We start from the raw sequence: 6,000 nt of genomic DNA, 5'->3' as shown, positions 1-6,000 counted from the left end.
ACCGAAACTTTTTGTCAAAATGCTGACCAATGTTATTATACCTAGAAAGACAGTATGAGTAAAAATGACTCGCGAAACTAAGTGTTCGTTTTTAAGTATACAATGATAGTATGCAAGGTGATATAATTACTACTACTTCGTTTAGCACTATACTATTTTTGCTGCTTCTGCTAGTATATTAGTACTATATCATTACTACTATTAGTACTAGTAGTAATATTACTACTTTCAATATTAGCAATGTGAATCTACTTGTTTTAGTTGATTTGTCATTATATATATATAAGTTACTACTTCAGTATTATCATTACTACCACTGGTACAAAAAATAGCTAAAATCTAATGACTGCAGCGTACTAAGCACTAATATAGGATTATTCGCTTTACATTTGAAACTTGTGACAGTGTAACCAAGTTGATTTTTGTAAACCATTGTACTGTACAATTCCTTTTGCGGACATCAATGTTTGTTAGACAATGTTAGGTCTCTGCAATTTTTTCTAATTGATCGAACAATAATAATGTCTTCTTTCCTTAACTTTTCGGCAGGAGATACCGACATAAAATAATTATCACATGTTACATTTAAATCCATCTTTTTATATGGTTCGAGGCTTAAAACTACATATTCCGAAAGCGATTGAAATTGGGACCGAGTCTCATCTTTCCCGAAGTAAGGAAAACCATTACAACAATATTTACTTTGAAATGAGGAGTGGCCAGTACCTTATTTCAAATTTATCAGGTGTTTCTGTCATGTATTCTATGAAATATGCACCTGTAAAAATTTTACAAGGTTTGGAAACCTTTCGGAAGGTTTGTAACCTTTCTGTGAATTTGCTATAAATAAATCAGAAATGGAGGAGGTCAATGCAAACTTATCTTTTCGAAGTCTTTCACGTATTATGATCCTAATATCAAACAGCAAAAATCATAATTACGAGCATCCTTTCTCTGGACGTTGCTTTCAATAACACTTTTACCTCAGTATGTAGACCAGCAGCATTTTATTAGCATGTCTCGCAATCTCAAAGCAACTCTAGAGTATTACTGCGCAAAAAAATGTCTTCCTTAGAAAATATCCAATTGAATTACGGGCCTTAGCCTCAGTACACCGTTTAATTACAGACAGGAAATGATCATTTACAATCAAACTGAAAGGAACAAAAGGTTAGTTTTCAATAATATTTTGAACAGCATACTTTGTGGGACCTTGTGCTATTCGTAGAATATTTTGAGATGTTCGTCTACATTTTGCTGGTGAAGATCAATCTAGGATTTTGCACTTAGTCCCATCCAGAGAAATCGAGAAATTAGACTTAAGTTACCAACTAATATTGCTGAAATCAATATTCAAACCACACTTGCAAATACCGGATAGAACGTCAATATATATTCGATTTTAGTGAACATCATGGACCAATACCAACCATTAGTGAACGGGTATTTATTTTTTAACTACATTGGTGGCACTTATGCCCACTATGAAGGAAATGATAGTGACTGCTTTGATCCTGTTTAGGTGGGAAGGAAATATAGTGTTCAACATATATATCACACCAAATTTTCTCTTAGTGATTTTGAAGTGTATTATAATGTTTACAGTGTATTTTACAATGTTTTCAAGTGTATCAGTGTTTTAGTGCAACTAAGCTTTAGTTATGACAAATGTAGACGATACACTAAAGAGGAAGACAGGAAGAAAACCGAAATGAGACGGACAACACGAAAGGATCCGAAGGAATAAGAGCCAAACGAGGAGGACACACAAAAGGGGGACCACGGAGGGACCTGGCATCAGTCGACCAACTGGTCGCAAAATATCCTAATAACCGTGGAGGCTGCTATGATGCTAAGGGGTTCTCTTAGCCAAAACTAAACCCTGGACGCTGCTATGTAGCTAAGGGGTTGACCTTAGACATTACCGTACCTCGCGAAGGCTGCTATGAGCTAATGATTTCTAGAACCGTTCTAGAACCGAATCTTTGGATAAACCTGGATTCTGCTATGAAGCTAAAGGGTTACACGTACAGAACGTTATAACCTATTAACCTTGGTCATTGTAGAGACTTTGTTATAAGAACTTTTGTAGATACAAGAGATAAAATTTTATAATATAATTGGTGAAGGGATAAATCTCGGTCCATCATTGATTCTACCCGTAAAATATTTTAATATAATTTCAGAATGCTGACACAAATAATAGTTTTATAAATGCGATATATTTTTCAAAAAGTCGCTTTCTTTATTTGTCGACCCTTTTGATTTCAAAGTACTCTCTTTGTTTCCATCAAATTATTATTGTTATTGTTCAGTGCAAACCTGACAGCAATGGAATAACTGACCTTTTTGGAAAGCTATTGTGCAAGTCTAAGTAAGTGTTTCTGTTTCTACATTAGTACAAATTTTGCCCTTCGTGTAAGTTGTGTCGACATAATGGTTCAAGAATTTTTGCGTACAGAAGAAGATATATTACGAGAATTGCAGCAATTGTCTCCAAATGTATCAGGTAATGAAAAGGAAGGTTCTAAGTGTGAAAATGAATATATGCAGTTCGAATCAGGCGAAGAGCTTCATGCTGTATCAAATACATCGTTCAATGATGGAGACATAATATATGACGAAAAATGTGAAGAATCAATCAACGACGATCAATATAATGATCACAGACAGTCAGCAAGCTCTGGGTCCAATTTGGAGGTTTCTCCGGATGGGACTAAGTGTGAAATCGTAGATTGATCTTCACAAGCAATAGGTAGACGAGCATATCAAAATATACTACGAATAACAGAGGGTCCCACACAGTATGCTGTTTAAAATATTATTGAAAACTCACCTTTTGTTAATTTCAGTTTGATTGTAAATGATCATTTCCTTGCTGTAATGAAATGGTGTACTGAGGCTAGGGCCCGGAAAAGTTAACAATTGGACATTTTCTAAGCAAGAACTGTTATATCGTTTTGCACAGTTATATGCTAGAGGTGATTTGAGCTTACTAGACTTGCTAATAAAATGCTGGTGGTGTACAAAGTAGGGTTAAGGAGTTTGTAAAAGCAACGTCCAGAGATAGAATGCTCGAAATTATGAATTTCTCGCGGTAGTGCCAAAAGAAGTCGAAAAGATAAGTTTCCATTGACATCCTCCATTTGGGATTTATTTATAGCAAATTCACAGAAAAGTTACAAACCTTCCGAAAGGTTTGCAGGTGTCGTTTCGTAGAATACATGAAAGGAACACCTGATATATTTGGAATAAGGTACTTGTTAGTCCTTGATGTAGAAATTAAATATCCAATGGTTATCCTTACCTTGGGCAAGATGAGACACGATCCCAATGTCAATAGCCTTCGGAATATGCACTTTTAAGCCTCGTTGAACCATATAAGATGAGTTTAAATGTAAAATGCGACAATTACACTCTTCAACGAATTTTGATCGAAAATTATGTAAATTCTTTGAAATTATGATTTTTACATTCATTTAAGCATAATATGAAAGGAAATGATAATAGAAAAATTTTCTTAGCTCAGGTTGTGAATAAAACGCCCCTGTACAACAGTAGCTGTATATATAAAAATGTATTAATATTTATAGAACATTTAAGCTAAATCCTTGTAAAAACCTACATTTCACTTTTTTTTATCTGTTTTACTGTGATGTGATAAGGTGGGGAGTTAAGAGGTACCCTAACCTACAGCTTTCTATACCCTTATACTTCCTTTTTCAAAATTGCGCAAATACCAGTTTGACAGCGATATAGAAAATAAAGTAACCGTGGTCAAGTTAAACATTAACAATTCCGTAATAAAAATCAGTATTAACATCAAAACAGGGAAGATATGTACAAATACCGTTTTGTGCTAGAACTACACTGCAATGTAGACAAAAGTTTCAAGTGATACCTTGTACAGGATTATGTTTATTTTATTTTGAACGTCTGAGCTTGGCTTGCCTTTTGTAGGTTACATCTGGAGCATCCCTTGCAATAGTCCAACAGTAGTCGGCCAATGTGTTAGAACTCCACTTTCCCTCATATCTCTTCTGCATGGCTGCAATATCTTGATGGAAACGCTCACCATGTTTGTCAATTACTGCTCCACAATCTTCGGGAAAGAAGTCTAGATGTGAATTAAGAAAGTGGAGTTTCAGAGACATATTGCAACCAAGATTATCGTAGCATAATAACAACTTTGCTACCAGTTGTTTGTAATTTGTTGCGCGGTGTCTTCCTAAGAACTGTGAACAAACACTCTTCAAGCTTTCCCACGCAGCTTTCTCCTCACCTTGGAGAATTTCTTCGAACTTGTGATCTTTGAATAGTTGCCTAATCTTTGGCCGTATGAAAACACCCTCTTTAACTTTGGCATCACTTAATCGAGGGAATTGTCCTCTTAGGTACTTATAGGCCTCATCCTCTTGGTTCATGCTCTTAACAAAACTTTTCATAAGTCCTAATTTAATATGTAAAGGGGGAAGCAAAATTCGGTTACGATCTACCAGTGGTTAATGCTGCACATTTTTCACTCCCGGTTGAAGAGTTTCTCTGGTACTCCAATCACTTTTGCGGTAATGAGATCCACGATCTCTACTGTCCCATTCACATATAATGCAACAATACTTTGTATACCCTAACTGCATACCTAGCAACAGTGCTATTACTTTAAGGTCACCACAAATGAGCCACTGAAAATCGTAATATTTAATGCTTTGAAGTAAACGTTTCAAGTTTTAATAAGATTCCTTCATATGAACTGCGTTACCTACAGAAATTGAAGGAAGTTCATTTCCAATATGCAAAAGCACTGCCTTTAAACTCACCTTGGACGAACCTTTAAAGAGCCTCCACTCCGTAGGTTCGTAATTAATTTTAAGCGCCCTCATGAGACCATTTACGTCTGTACATGCCACAAGTGTGTCTTCCATATTAAAAAATGAAGTGAACATCTTCTCCCTATTCCGATACACTGAAATATTTACTTTTTCCTGCAATAAATTCAATTGTTTTAAGCGTGACGCAAAAATTTCGGCTTTGCTTTTCGAGAGGTCCAAGCCTCTGATTACATCACTTAGTTCCTCTTGAGTAAGTCTATGTGGTTCACATGGAGGTTCTTCTACAACAAACGTAGGGTCCTTCGAAGTACTTGATTCAGGAGCTTCAACTTCTTGATCATCATCAGAAAAAAGATCGTATTCTTTAGGTGGGTCAGGAACAGGTAGTCCTTCTCCATGTGAAACAGGGCACATTGCAGAAGGAACGTTAGGATAGATCAAGGCCCGCTTCTTCTTCGTGGAATTTCCCTTCTTGACGGAAGGAACCATACAAAAATAACAGTCTCTGATGTGGTCGTTTGGCTCCCTCAAAATCATTGGCACTGCAAAAGGCATTGAGAGCCTCTTCCCATTAATCCAATTTCTTAGATTGCTGGCACAAGTGTTACACACAATGTGGGGTGCCCAAGATTTATCTTGGTCTCCAATTTTACAACCAAAGTAATATTGATAGGCTTTTTTTATTAGTGTTATAGTCTGCTTTTGTGAGGAAAATCTCATTTCCCCACACACGTAGCAAAAGCTATCCGCACTGTTTACACAATTTCGCGATATTTTTGTTTATTGAATTCCTCAAAATGTCACTTGAAATAGTTCCGACAACTATTTAAAAATATACATTCGAAATACCAATATTTTTGCGTACTTGTAGTTGTATTTTTCATATAGTTTCTCCAGTGTTGCCAGATCAGTGTAACATTTTACCCCAAACGAAGCGAATATATTTATTTTTAAAGTGTTATTATTAGACATGCCTGTAAAACAAAAAGTAGAGCTAATATTCGAAAATAACTTTCAAATTCGTGATCAGCACCACAAAATCAATAAGAATTAGCTGATTATGTTCAGTTTACATTTTCGTTGTTGAACAGTGTTATTTTATGTCGATATCTCCTGCCGAAAAGTTGAGGAAAGAAGACATTAGTTTTGTTCGATTCATTGGAAAAAATTG

Source organism: Thermobia domestica, chromosome 4 (assembly GCF_964235325.1).
Source record: "Thermobia domestica chromosome 4, izTheDome1.hap1.1, whole genome shotgun sequence".
In the NCBI taxonomy this organism is placed as follows: Eukaryota; Metazoa; Arthropoda; class Insecta; order Zygentoma; family Lepismatidae; genus Thermobia; species Thermobia domestica.
The sequence above is the reverse complement of the archived record's forward strand: the minus strand, read 5'-3'. Positions refer to the sequence as shown.